Here is a 15,260-nt window from a genome sequence, read left to right as displayed (position 1 = left end):
TGCAGCTAGGTTTAAGATCTTTAGCTGGCTGTATAGTATTTGATTGTTGTGCTGAGTCAGCAGATGTGGGATTTTGAAGCAAAATCCAGGATGATTCTTGTGCTAAGATCCTTAAGATAGGTTACCAGTGCTGGCGTGGCCAGTCTGGTGCAATCAGGATCATCTTTGGCTCTTCTTGCCTGACTTTTATGAGTACCTTTGGCAGGAGAGGTAGTGGTGGGAAAGCATATACTTGTAGGTTCTCCCAGCTGAATGAGAGGGCATCCACTTTCCGTGCTTGTGGATGGTAACTCCTTGTGCAGAATTTTTGTAGCTGGCAGTTTATTGGGGATGCAAATAGATCTATGTCCGGGCTCCACCATTTCTGTGTTATCATTCTGAATATTTGTGGATTTAATTCACATTCGTGGGGATCCATGATGTTTCTGCTTAAGTCGTCTGCCAGTGTGTTTTTCTCTCCTGGCAGGAATTGTGCTTGCAGATGAACTTGAAGGTTTATAGCTGTGTTCCACAAGGTCATGGCTTGTCTGCAAAGGGGGTAGGAGTGAGTGCCCCCTTGCTTGTTTATGTACCACATAACAGTGGTGTTGTCTGTCTATCAGTAGTTGTCCTGGATGCAGCAGGTCCTTGAAAGCTATAAGGGCATTCTGTACAGCTAGCATCTCTTTTTGATTGATGTGAAGATGCCTTTGTTCTGCGGGCCACGTGCCCTGAATACATTTGCCTGCCATGTGTGCCCCCCAGGCGTAATCCGATGCATCTGTTGTCAGTGTCTGCCTGGCTGTGGGTTGAGTAAAAGGCTGTCTCTTGTTGAGGTGACAAGCTTGAGCCCACCATTGAAACTCCTGTTGAAGGCATGGGATCAGTGGTATAACTGTTTCCAAACTTTGACAGTGCTGAGACCATACATCCTTTAGGTACCATTGTAGTTCCCTCATATGCAGTTTGGCATATAGAATTAGTAGTATGCAGGATACCATGTAACCCAAGGCCTGCAGAATTTTTCTTGCAGGGAGTTGGGTCTTTGCTGCCATCAATTGAAAGTATAAGTCAGTTGTCTTTGCTTGTCTGGCGTGAGATAAGCCATCTGGGCCGTTGTGTTCAAGCTGGCACCCAGGAATATAATCTCTTGTGAGGGCACTAGTTTTGATTTCTTTTTGTTTACTGTGTACCCCAGACAACTTAGTAACTTTTTTTTACAAACACCAGATGCTTTAGAAGAATGTCCTTGCTCTCTGCTTGAATCAGGCAGTCGTCCAGGTACGGATAAATTTGAATTCCTTTCTATCTGCAAAAATTACTGGTGCCAGGCACTTTGTGAAGACCCTGGGCGCAGTAGATAAGCCAAAGGGCAGTGCAGAGAATTGGTAGTGCCATTGAACCAGCTATGAATCTGAGGTATCTTCTGCAGTTTTGCCTGATAGGAACATGCAGGTATGCCTCTTTGAAGTCCAAAGTCATGAGCCAAGCTTTCTTGCCCAGCATGGGAAGAAGTTTCTGTAATGTCAACATTTTGAATTTCGGAACATCCAGGTAAGTGTTCAGAGAAGAAAGATCCAGAATGGGCCTCCAGGCTTTGTCCTTTCTGGATAATAGAAAAAGTCTTGAGTAAAATCCTTGTCCCCGCTCCTGTGATGGTACCTTTTGAATAGCTCTCATATCCATGAGTGCTGTAATTTGTTCCTGAGCCTCTGCCCATTGATTTGGTGGCAGATTTGGCATTCCTTTTAACCTTGGCAGAGTGTGAAAGTGGAACCTGTAACCTTGAAATACAATGTTGAGAACCCATTTGTCTTTGGTGATAATTTGCCAATTGTGGTAGAAGAGTGCTAGTTTTCCTCCCAAGGGTGTTGCCAACAGGGATATGTTTGGCAGCTGTAGTGGGAAGTCATTGGAGCTGCTTTTTATACGGTTGGGGCCTGTCTTCCCCATCTTTCTAGCCTGATGCAACGCATTGTCGAGGCCTATAAGGACCTCGTGTTTGACCTCTACCACTTGGACGTCTGTATCTTCCCCTTTGAGGTCTGTCTGTAATTGGAAAGGACCAATACTTAGTTGGCCAGTTTCTGCTAAATCTAGGAGGCTGAACCTGTAAGAAATCCTTCACCGTTGGATCTGATTCTGGAAGCATTTTCTGTTTTAACTGAGACAGTAAAAATTGCTGATATTTTAGCATGTAAAAAAAGAAGTTATGTTCTTACCATAACGTTCCATGTGGAGTGTTCATCTCGCCTTTGTTTTTACACACTGGTTCGGAGCCGATCCTCGGCTCCGAGTCGGCCGCATAGCAAAGCTCTGCATCCAAGAGAAGCTCGAGACCAGGCTATATCCCACAATCCTCCCTGCCATTACTCAGATCTAGTTTGCAAGCAAACCAGAAAAAAACAATAAACCTGAGGTATCAAGGCTACAAACTGCTACAAAGGAAAAACATTTAGAGACACCATCTCACTGACAACCAACTAGGGGTAAAGAAAGATACCCGGAAGAGGTAAAGACATGTGGACCAGACTCTAGTCCTACTGCTCTTCCAAACCGTGAGGGAGGAAAGGGAATGTAAAACAAAGGCGAGATGAACACTCCACATGGAACGTTATGGTAAGAACATAACTTCTTTATGTGAGAGTGTTCAATCTCGCTTGTTTTACACACGGTAGCGTCCCTAGCTCCGTCACCCTGAGTGACTCATGGAAGAATGTTCCTGAGCACAGTGGAACCAAAGGATGTCCTGTCTTTGGAGGCTTTGTCATCCCTATAATGAGTGATGAAAGTATGTGGTTTAGACCACGTGGCTGCACAAATCATGTCCAAAGGCAGGCGAGCTGCATGAGCCAAGGAAGTGGAGACGGACCTAGTAGAATGGCCTTTTGGTTTGGTGGGTAAGGCCTGGTTTGACTTAGAATACACAAAGGCTATACAATCAGTAAGCCATTTAGAAAGAGTGCGTTTTGTAACTGCCATGCCCTTTACCTTATCTGCAAACGCAACAAAAAGTTGATCTGTTTTTCTGTAGTCTTTAGTCCTGTCTAAATAAAATCTGAGTTGCCTGTGGACATCTAACCTGTGCAACATATATTCCAGCTTGCTGGTATGGTTTTTAAAGAAAGTGGGGAGTTCAATGGATTGATTAATATTTATGACAGAGCATACCCTGGGAAGGAAGGACGGATTTGTTCGTAAAGAAACTATCTAGGTGAAAATTTAAGTAAGGAGGTTTAATAGACAGTGCTTGCAGCTCTGAAACTCTCCGAGCTGAAGTAACCGCTACAAGAAAGAGAGTCTTCCAAGACAGAAATTTCAGGGGGCAAGAAGAAGCTGGTTTGAAAGGTGGTAACATTAGTTGTGACAACAACAAATTTAAATTCCATGGGAATAAAGGATCCCTGACAGGAGGTCGAAGATGGAAGGAACCTTTCATAAAAGCTTTACAAAGCCTGTGGGACATGATAGAAGAACCATTCTCACCAACATGAAAGTTGGATATGGCAGCCAACTGCACTCTTAATGAGGAGTAGAGGCCCCTTCATGGAAAAGGATGGAAAGAAATTCTAGGATTTTATGTAAAGGAGCAACCAAGGGGTCCAAGTGTTGATTAGATGCCCAGTACACAAAGCGTTTCCACTTACTGTTGTAAAGTTTTGTGGTGGAAGCCTTATGAGAGGCAACCAAAATGCGCTTCACTGCCGGAGAAAGAAGATCAGACCTGGCTAGGCGGGGAAGTGGAGCAGCCAAGCTGCTAGTTTGAGGGATAGAAGAGACGGGTGAAGAACTCCCGACGAATGCGTCAGTAGATCTGGTACTGGGCCCAGGATCCAAGGTTCCTCTGTTAGATGGGCTCGAAGAAAGGGGAACCATATTTGTCAAGGCCAGAATGGGGCTATGAGTATAATTGTCCTTTCCAGGTTCATGGCTTTCTGGAGAAATCTGGGAATCAAGGGGATAGGTGGGAATGCATATAGGAGACCCGGGGGCCAATCGTGTATCAGTGCATCCCTGGGGACATCCCCTGGAGGGGGTAGAAGGGCAAAATAGCTTCTGCATTTGGCATTCATCGGGGAGGCAAATAGATCGCAGCAAGGCTGGCCCCATTTGCGGAAAATTCTCTCCGCCACTTGTAGTTTGAGGGACCACTCGTGAGGTAACAGGATGGCTCTGCTCAACCTGTCCGCAATGACGTTGGATGACCCCGGGATGTACGCTGCTATCAGAAAGCAACCCGTGGACTCTGCCCATTGCCAAATTTTCATGGCCTCTCTGCATAATGGGTAAGATTTGGTTCCCCCTTGTTTGTTTATGTACCAGACTACAGATTGTCTGTCTGAACTGCTACTGTCCCTAGAGATAGGAGGGTTTGAAAGTGTTGCAACGCTAGGAACACCGCCCTCATTTCTAGAACATTTATGTGCAGGTTGTACTCTATGTCGGACCATTCCCCTTGGACTGTTCTTCCCTGAAAAAGTCCCCCCCACCCTATCAGGGAAGCGTCCGTGGTTATAGTGGCTGTTGGATTTGGTAGAACAAATGGACGACCCATAGTGAGGTCCTGGCTGGACACCCACCATGAGAGGTCCCGTTTGCAGGAATCCGTTATCAGGATCTTGTACTTTAGGGGCAACTGTTGGAATGACCACTGCGTGAACAGTAGCCATTGGAGGAGTCTCATGTGCAGCCTTCCCATGGGAATCGCAATCAGGGACGCTGCCATGAGACCCAAAACTTTCAACACCAATTTGGCCGGGGCGTTCCTGCATTGCAGCAGAAGAACAACCTGTTCCTTGAGGGATGAAGCCCTTACTTGAGGGAGCTTTACTAATGTTAAACGGGTATCTAGGTCCGCTCCGATAAATGAAATATGCTGTGAGGGCAATAAGACAGATTTTTTGAAGTTTATGGAAATCCCTAGGTGGGAACAAAGGTTGACTGTATAGTATCTTGCTTGTATGAGGAGACGCTCGGTGGTGGCGGTGAGGAGCCAGTCGTCCAGATAGGGAAACACCCGGAATCCTAGACATCTCAAGTGAGATGCTACCACTGCCATGCATTTGGTGAATACCCTGGGGGCTGAGGTGAGCCCAAAGGGCAGGGCTCGAAATTGAAAATGACTGACTCCCAGCCGGAAGTGCAGGTGATCTCTGGACGGTCTGGCCATCTTGATGTGGTAGTACGTGTCCTTGAGATCTATTGAGCACATCCAGTCGTCCTTCTCTAAAAATGGAAGGATCGACTGAAGCGTGACCATCTGGAACTTTTCCTTCTTTACGAAGGTATTGAGATTGCTGAGATCCAAAATGGGTCTCCAGTCCCCTGTCTTTTTTGGAACTAAAAAGAACCTTGAGTAAGTTCTGGATCCTTTTTGGTCCGCCGGGACTGGCTGAATGACTCTTTTATTGAGCAGCTTTGAAATTTCTATTGCTGCTTGGCCTCGCAGATGGGGTGGCACATCTGGAGACCTTCTGTGTTGGGGTGGAGTTGACATAAGGGGTATTTTGTATCCTCTGGTTACAATGCTTTTTACCCAGGAGTTTGAGATGAGAGTTTGCCAGGCCTGTGGGTATAAAGCCAAGCGACCCCCGACTACCTCCAGAGCAGGACAGTCGGGCCTCCATTCAGGAGTGCTGGAAAGGCTTACCAGGGATAGTATCCCTGTCGCCTTGGTCCTCCGGACCCCCTCTGCCGCCAGGGCGGCGTCTTCCATGTCTGCCCCCCCATCTGCCCCTGGGGGGGGGGTCACTCTGTGTGGCCTGGAAAGATCCCAGAGTTCTACGGAACCACATTTTTCCGCCTCGTTGCCCTTTGGGGTACGGTCTGGATGGAATGGAAAACGGACTCCGACAGCAGACAGAGTCTTTCCTTCTTGCTCACACCGAGTTAATGTCTCTTTTACTTTGGGCCCAAAAAGAGTGGCACCATCAAAGGCGTTGCGAAAGAAGACTTGAAGGCTTCCGCAAAAGAGCACAGCCACATCCAGGATTGTCTTCAGAGCAATCGCTGAAGTTGACCCTACTCGACCCTTCAGCCGCATGAGATGAGCCTCATGGACGAGTTCACCACGGAGGTAAGGGTGTTAAGTTGTGCTGTCACCTTATCTGAAACAGCAGCATCTGTGTTACCCTGGAGGTATCTCTCAGCTCCTTGATGAGATCCCTCTGTAGTCGTGTAAAATGTGTCAAATAGTTTAGCGAACGCATGGAAAAAGTCGCTGAACTAAAACGCACTTCCGTATCTGTCCATAGTCCTAGAATCCTTATTAGGAGGATGAACAGAAGAGGAAGACTCCGACATCTCCTTTTAGTGGCTGCTGCCACCACCATAGCCAACGGGACTCCTTTGTTAAATACGTCTTGTCCTGGGGCAGTAATGAACTTACTTGGCTTTCTAGGGACCGGTTCCACTGTGTCCGGTGTCTCACGCCTTCGAGCAATTAATTCCATTAACTCATCGAAGGCGGAGTAACCCAGGAGGTAGAAGGTTGAGCACCAAATGCCTTCAGCAACACTGACTCGTCCTCAGTGGGGGCTAGGGACTGCCAATCACCCCTCTGTTTTAATATCTCCAATATGTCCGCAAATGAGACATCTTCGGAGGGTGATTTTGGGACCCTCTGACTCATCCAAGTCAGTGTCAGATGTTAAAGATTCCTGTGGGGAGTCTAAGTGCCTCCTCTTGCACAATCTTTCCTCGGGACCTCATCGGAGGGATTCCGTGAGGCCTCAGAGGAACAGGGGCATCCTCTAGGGATGGCTGAGACAATGGTGCTCCACACTTTGGATGTGTCGGGAACAGAAACAGAGAGCTCCTTAGGGGAGGAGAAGACGTCTGATGTAGTGGTTGTCTGTGTAGACAAAACCTTCCTCATGAGGTCAAAAGCCCCTGAACCTTGGGCCGAGGACTCTCCGGTTCAAGAACATGGAAGAATCCGAGACACGGGGCCCATGGGTCTCGACCGAGGACGGAGCCGAGCCGATCTGCGCCGAGGCCCGAGGGAGAGTCGGAACCGAAGGTCGGTACGACTCGGTCACGGAACCAAGGAGAGATCGTCGACTCGAGACTCACCTATCGGTTCCGATGGAGTCGAGGTAAGTAGTGTCGATCGTGCTATGGACGGTTTCGCACCGATGGCTCCACTATCATCGGCTCATCCTCTTCCAGCTCAAGACTGGATGGGTCTCGAAGGAGGACCTGTTGGAGATAAAGGGAGGCCTTCTATTTTCGACACCAACTGGGTGGAAACTGCAAGCAACCTGGAAAGAGCCGTGTTCTCCATCAGTTTCTGCACACGATCCACATCAGTATCAGAAAGTGGTCTGGAAGAACGGGTCAAAGAGCAAGATGGCACCGACCGAAGAATCGACGGTGGCGTAGTTCTGACACCGGTTCCAAGACCTGGGGCTCAGTGAGAGACAACGTTCGACGCCGCCCTCAAGTCTGTGGAACCGCGAACGAACTTTGAAGATGTACTCGGAGCCGATGACATGGGCTCCGACATCTTCGACCCTTCAAGACTTAGAAGCCTGGTCCGACTTGTCCAAGGCTTCTTGAAAAGCAGGCTTAAGAAGCCCCTATCAATAAGTTTCCTGCTATCTGTCATGACCCTCCCACTGAAGGAATGGCAAATGGAGCAATCCTCTTGCAAGTGGAGAGGGCCAAGACAGTAGACGCAGGAGGTGTGGTTGTCAGTGATGGACATTTTCTGTCCACACTGGCACCTTTTGAACCCACTCAACTTTTTCAGACATACTTAAAAGAAGTGAGGTTTAAAATTAAAAGAGAATTTAAAGTTAGAAAAGGGTAGGCCCCAAAGGGAGACCTATAGAAAAAGAACTAACTAACTAACTATAGCCACACACAAACACACTATAGTAAATAAAATACAAGTATCCACAAAAAAAACTATAACTTTTAGGACTAAAAATAAGAAAAAAAGACTATCTTATCTGTAATAATTCTTAAACTCTGGTCTGAGCTCTCTAACGCGATGTGACCTGTTGCAGCGGCAAATTAGATCTGAGTAATGGCAGGGAGGATTGTGGGATATAGCCTGGTCTCGAGCTTCTCTTGGATGCAGAGCTTTGCTATGCGGCCGACTCGGAGCCGAGGATCGGCTCCGAACCAGTGTGTAAAAACAAACGGCGAGATTGAACACTCTCACATCTGGCAATTTAAGGCTCTCATTGCTAAAGTTGCAGACATATATACTTTCTTTCCCCATCTGTCTAGTGCTCTGGAATCTCTGTCAGAGGGGACTGGATTCTTGGCTGATGAGGCCTCAACTCCTTTGGGTCCCTGAGAAATTGTTTCAGGGTCAGCTACAGGGCTTTTATACAGAAATTTATGTGAGTCAGGGACTGTGTAGTATCTGTCAGGTTTAACAGGGGCTGGAGGTAAGGAATCAGGATTTAAGCTGGATTCAGTATACATATCATCCACAATATCTAACACTGGCAGAATAGCAAGGGGTCTGTGTTGAGGTAATAAAAGGAAGTCTCTGAGCCTTTTCTTCGATTGAGTAATCCTGGCCTTCCCAGTGGAAATGCTCCCTCATGGTATGTAGGGTTTCCCCACAGTAGTCGTCCTCAGGCGGTGAGGCTGATGGAATTGATTCCTCAGCATCAGAATACTCATAAAGGGGTAAAGAGTATCCTAGGTAGGATGAATCAGTACAGATGGACACCTGGTCGGATGAGTCATAGTCTGCATCCTGTCTAGGCCTTTTATCAGGAGATGGGTGGGACCCTCTGATCAGTGTGATTAGGTCTTCGGCCATTTTGAGCATTTGTTTCTTAGGCATGGAGGCCTGTCCTGGAGAATGCTGTATTTGTTTCTTTGTTTTTAAAGGAGGCTTAGACTTAGCTGAGGGTTTAATGCTCAACTGAGAAGATCTGAAAACACCCTCTAAAGCTGTGGGTTGCTCAGCTACTCCGGATCCCTCTGAAAGGTTAGTCTCAGTAGGCTGAATAACTTGTGGGTCCGAAGGCCCACCCATCTCCATGTGGAAGTCAGAGGCGGCCTGTGGTTCTACAGAAGAGGTAGTCAGGGGCTGCAAAGGCGCCTCGCTGAAAACTGGAGAACCGGCGACCGGCCTAGAAGAAGCTTAGTCAGTTTTAGGCCTCGGATGCCTATCCTAGTCTCTGCGCTTTTTGTGTATTCCGGTCGTCGGAAGTTCCGACGACATGGTATAATTGAATTTTCTACCAAAATAATGTCGGGCAAAATCAAACCGACTTTTAATAGTGCGCTTGTTAAACCTAGCACAAAACCGACAACCAGTGACGTTGTGGTCTGGGTCTAGGCATGGGATACAATAGGAATGGAAATCCTTATGAGGTATTTGCTTCCCACAAGAAATACAGTTATTAATTTTTACTGACATTGGTCCAAGGCAAGAAAAAGTTTCCCCAACGGAGTACTTAGCTTTGTAGAAGACTTTGGTTCTGGATTCGGAATGAAAATCTCAGGAGACGGCCGACCGGCACTTGCGAACTGCTTTTGCTTCGGGCACCGCTCGGCAAGAAAGACTGAAGAAAATGGCATCGGCTGCATCTTATATACCCCTGTCGCACTGACGTCAGGGAGGAGGCGACAGCAACCGACGCCGGACCAAGACTTTGGAACTCAGGCCGACTGGGGAACTGCCTGACGGCAGGATAACCAAAGTGTAATGACTGCAGCAGTGTAACACGATGAACATCCACATTGCAAAGTATGCTTTCCAACCTGTTCTGCTGCATGCAATAATTCCTGTAATTCTTTATTTTCCACACATTCAGAAATCATCATTTTCTGTTTCAATAATCCCATAACATGCTGTTGATATTTAAGCTTATGAAATTGGCAGTTTAAGGCCCTAATTGCCAAGGTTGCAGACGTATAAACCTTCTTTCCCCATCTATCCAGCGCCCTGGAATCTCTATCAGAGGGGGTAGGATTCTTAGCTGTTGAGGCCTTTACACCTTTGGGACCCTGTGAGATAGTTTCAGGGTCAGCAGCAGGGTTTTTGAATAAAAATTTGTGCGAGTCAGGAACCCTGTAATATCTGTCTGGCTTACTAGGAAGCAGGAGGCCCAGAATCAGGAGACATGCTTGATTCCAAAAACACATCAACAATGTCTAATATGGGAGGTATGGCCAAAGGCCTATGCTGAGGTAGAAGGAGGAAATCCCTAAGCCTCTTTTTTGATTCATAGAAATCTTGACTCTCCCAATGAAAATGTTCCCTTAAAGTATGCAAGGTTTCTCCAAAAGAATAATCCTCAGGAGGAGATACAGATGGGATGGATTCCTCTGCATCTGAATCCTCAAAGGGTGGTATAGAAAATTCCTGATCAGAAGAGGAATCAGAAGAAATGGAAACCTGATCTGAGGATTCATAATCAGTGTCTTGCCTAGGCCTCTTAGCAAGGGGCAGGGGGGGTGGGGGGGCTGGGAACCATGATCAAGGTAATTAAGTCTTCAGCCATTTTGATCATCTGTTTTTTGGGCATAGGGGCCCGAGCACGTGGCTCGCGCGTCATTTTTTTGGCCTTAGAAGTTGCTTTTGTCTTTGAAGCTGGCGTCGGTTTTATATAGAAATGCTGAGACCTGAAGACACCCTCAGAAGCTGGTGCCTGCTTAGCGGCTCTGGACCCATCCGAGGGAGAGACATTCACGGATACAATACTTTGAGAATCTCGCGGCATGCCGGACTCCACATGGGTCTCGGTAGAGGCCTGCGACTCGAAAGTAGCGGGTATCCGGGGCTGCGAAAGCACCTGAGTACCGGCGACTGGCTTAGGAGAAGCTTTGTCATCCATTTTGGACCTCGACAGTTTGTCTCTATCCTTTTCTTTGCGTTTTGACAGCAAGGCACATTATGATCTGGCCCTAGGCAAGGAATACATTACAAATGAAAATCCTTATGAGGTATTTGCTTCCCACAAGTAATGCAATTATTAACTTTTACTTGACATCGGTATGGAGCAAGAAAAAGTTCCCCCAAAGGGGTACTTAGCCTTAATTGAAGACTTTGGTTCTGAAACTCAAATTCGAAAATTTCAGGAGTCGGTCGACCGGTACTTGTGAACTGCTTCTGCTTCGGGCACCGCACGGAAAGAAAGACTACAGAAAATGGCATTTGCTGCCTGTTTTATACCCCTGACATCATGGAAGAGGAGACTGCAACCGACGCAGGACCCAAGACTTTGATATTCAGGCCGACTGAGGGCAACCTGCCAGCAGATTACCTCAAATTTAATGATTGCAACAGTGAAACACTAACATCATCAGATATTAAATAAAAATCAGCGAACCATTATGGAAATTTGAGAGATGCTAAATGGACTCTGATAGCAGAAGCTGAGGCTCCTGAATGGAGTAAGGTTAACAAATACTCCAAGAGTGTGTTAATCGGGGCTGAAAAGGGGTCAAGTCCTTTTTCTTGAGAGCAGATTACAAATCTGTTCCACTTTACTATGATAAATTTGCCTGGTAGATTGTTTATGGGAAGCCAGAGTTATCTTTTGTACTGAAGAAGATAGATTATTTTGCCTGGCAAATACCGGAGTGGAGGTACCAAGCGGTCAACATGGGACTTGGTAGGTTGGGATGAACCAATCCCTGTGGATGAGACAGCAGTCCCAGAGTTGGGTCCAAAGTCCACGGACGGTGATCTAGATGAGGCCAAAGAAAGGGGAAACAGACTTGGCAGGGCCAATAGGATGCAATGAGGATTATTTTGCTTCTTAAACGTTGCATTTTCTTTAAAAAAAAACGGTGGTATCAGAGGAAAGGCATAAAGAAGTCCCGAGGGCCAATCGTTTTCAAGAGCATCCCTTAGGGATTAGGGCAAAGTAGCTGCTGCATTTGTGGTTCATGGGAGATGCAAACAGATCGCAAGGCTAACTCCTGTGACGAAAAATCTCCGTCGCTACCTTGGGACTGAGAGACCACTCGTGAGGCAGGAGAATGCATCTACTCAGTTTGTCCGCAATCACGTTGGAATTCCCAGGAATGTACACTATCATCAGCGTTAGGAGGCAATTGTCCATTGCCATACTCTCATGGCTTCCCAGCATAACGAGTAGGATCTGGTTCCTCCTTGTTTGTTGATATACCAGATGACCGACATGTCTGACTGGAAAGCAACTGTACCCAACGGAAGGACAGACTGAAATGCCTGTAACACCAGAAGCACCGTCAGTTCTAGGAAGTTGATATGCCGACTGGCCTCTAAGGGGGGTCAAGTGCCTTGGACTGTCTTTCCCTGAAAATGCCCCCCCCCCCCATCCCCATCAGGGATGCGTCAGTAGTCACTACGGCCTTGGGCTGAGGGGATGGAAAGGGACGGGCTCCACTGCTCCTCTTACGACTTCAAATCCTGCTTGCAATGGTTTGTTATGCAGACTGGGTGAGACATGGGGTGTGTTAATAGAGACCACTGTGATACTAGGAACGATTGTAGCAGCCTCATGTGGAGTCTCGCCAGGGGAACTAGGGTGTCACTGCCACTGATCCTAGTAGCTGACGAAGGACTAAGTGAGCTGGAACTTTGTCTTGATAGAGTATCGCTGAGACCATAGCCTTTGTAAACTGTGACGAGGAACAGCGACTAGACAGGATCTAATGTCGAATGCTGCTCCAATGAATTCTAGGCTTTGAGTAGGTACAAGTTTTGACTTTTCTTTGCTTAATAAGATACCTCAGTGTCCTGCCAGCTGTATGGTGAAAACAAGGGAAGAAGCAGTAGATGCATGGTGGGGGTGGTAAGAAGCCAATCGTCTAAATATGGAAACACAAGGACTCCTTGCAGTCTAAACTGAGCTGTAACTACTGCGATACACTTGGTGAACACTCTAGGGGCTGTGAAGTGACCAAAGGGCAGCGCTCAACATTGGTAATGACTGGCTCCCAGCCGGAAGCGTAGCTATCTTCTGGAGCGTTTGTCCATTTTTTTATGAGGTAATACGCATCATGAAGATCTACTGAGCACATCCAATCATCCTTTTCCAGAAATGGAAGCAAAGACTGAACCGTGACCATCTAGAATTTTGTCTGTCTGACGAACTTAAGATACTAAGGTCTAAAATTGGCCTCCCACCCCCTGTCTTTTTGGCACTAAAAAGAACCTTGAGTAAAATCCGAATCCTACTTGGTCTGGTGGGACTGTTTAGATGACACTTTTTCGAGCAGCTTTTAAATTTCTTGCGCTGCTGCGTCCCTCGGACTGGGTGGAATGTCAGGGATTCCCCTTTGCGGCCATGGATAAAGATCAAAAGGGATGTGGTAACCTCTGTTAGTTATCTGCACCTAGGAATCTGATGTTATAGGTTCATAGGTTCATACTAGGCTATCTGCCCGAGGGCATTTACAAGCCTAGCCCATCGTTTTGTGGCTTACGCCACCCCTTTAGTATGGGGAACTATACCCCTTATTTTGCTGTGCCTCTGTCGAGCAGTGACACTGAGGTAATCCCTGGGATATATCTGCGATCTCCCATCCATTGGTCAAGATTTCTCTTGAACAAGGCCAGCGAGGTGCTCTGCCTCACATATACCGGGATTTTGTTCCACAGCATAGGGAGTCTTTGGGTGATGAATCTATCCCTCCAGCACGTCCTATTAATAGCCGTGTCGAGGTTTAAGTCTCCCGCCCTTGTGGCTCTGATGGATCTAGATTTTTTGGGGTGAAGCATATTCATCAAATCTGGGTTTGACATGGCCTTGTATGTTAGGCAAAGGTCACCTCTGAGCAAGCGTGACTGAATAGAGCTGGAGTTCTTTCAGTCGGGCAGCATAGGACAGATTTTTGAGACCCTTTATCCTTTTGGTGAGGAACTTTTGTGGCCTCTCCAGCTGCTGCAAGTGTCGGGTCAGATACATTCCGAATGGGGCATTGTACTCAATCATTGGTCTGATGAGTGATGAGTAAAGGGAGACTATGACCTCCTTGATCTAGATGAGAATCCCTTCATGATAAGGTGGGCAATGTAGAAGGTCTTCCTAACTACTTTAGCTACATGGGTGTCGAATGACAGAGTACTATCAACCTGGGTCCCCAGGTCCCTGATAACTTCTTCTGTGCTCAGTGGATTGCCACCTATTTGGTAGCTAGGGGTAACCTTGTTTTTCGAAGGGTATGACTATGCATTTTTTGGCATTCAACTTTAGGCCGTGGCTCTGGCATCAGTTATCCGTTTCTGTGAGACCCTTCTGAAGGATATCTGTGTCAGATGTATTTTCTACTATGGCGCGCAGTTTGCAGTCATCTGCAAACTTTGTCAGCCATAACCCTCCTGTGTTTGCTTGTACTTCAGAAAAGTAGATGCCAAACAAGAGTGGGCCCAGGACTGAGCCCTGTGGGACACCACTTGTGACAGGCTTTGAGTCTGACATGGTGCCAGCAACTCTGACCCTGTGGGTTCTGTCACTCAGTCAGTTTGCAACCCATCTTGTAATGTATGGGTTAACATTTAAGCTGATGAGTTTTTCAATGATACCCGAGGGGTATTGTATCAAAGGCCTTAGCCAGATCGAGGTAGGCTGTATGGACTGCCTTTCCCTCATCAATGGCTTTGGTGACTGTTTCGAAAAAGTCAACCAAGTTTAAAAGGCATGATCTGCCTTTGACAAAGCCAAACTGGGTTGGATCCAAAGTCTGCAAATTCCCTATGTCTTTATTTATGAGGTCCATTATGATCCTCTCCATGGCTTTGCAGATAAGGCTTGTCAAGCTAATGGGCCGGTAATTTCCAGGGTCGGTGGAGGCACCGCCTTTGTGAAGTGGGACCACAGTTGCAGTGCGCCACTCCCTGGGTACGTATATTGAGTGCCAGGCTAAGTTGTGCAGAGAGAATAGTCACCAGACTGCTTCCAGAGGGCAAGCAATTGGGTCGATCTTCAGGAGCACTGATAGGGCTGCCCAGAGAAGGAATCCCTGGAACCCTGGTTAGGCAGGCCCCCCTGCCATAGGACAGGCATCTTCCTGATGAGTTCCCCCTCTGCCCTGGGGGTAAACCTCACCACGTGTGTCACGGAAAGGCCTTTAGGACTTCCTGAACCACATCTTTCCACTTTTGTGATTCCTGGTATAGGATCGTTGGAGTGGAAAAATGTACGGGAAGAATTTTTTTGTTCCCAATTGATTTACCTCATGGCTTCAGCAAAAGAGTAGGATCTGGTTCCTCCTTGTTTGTTGATATACCAGATGACCGACATGTCTGAAAAGCAACTGTACCCAACGGAAGGACAGACTAAAATTGTAACACCGAAGCCCCCTTTTTGGGGTTG

At 47.1% G+C, this 15,260-nt stretch overlaps 1 protein-coding gene across 1 annotated transcript in view; it reads right to left on the bottom strand.

The window, feature by feature from the left end:
• The window catches only part of UBA3 (ubiquitin like modifier activating enzyme 3), a gene marked incomplete in the record, with an annotated part of 1,621,434 nt that overhangs the window by 1,349,026 nt on the left and 257,148 nt on the right, over positions 1 to 15,260 (bottom strand).

Source organism: Protopterus annectens, chromosome 7.part0 (assembly GCF_019279795.1).
Source record: "Protopterus annectens isolate FY-2018-M chromosome 7.part0, PAN1.0, whole genome shotgun sequence".
NCBI classification, from domain to species: Eukaryota; Metazoa; Chordata; order Ceratodontiformes; family Protopteridae; genus Protopterus; species Protopterus annectens.
Note: the sequence above shows the minus strand (reverse complement) of the source record. Positions and strands in the feature narration are given on the sequence as shown.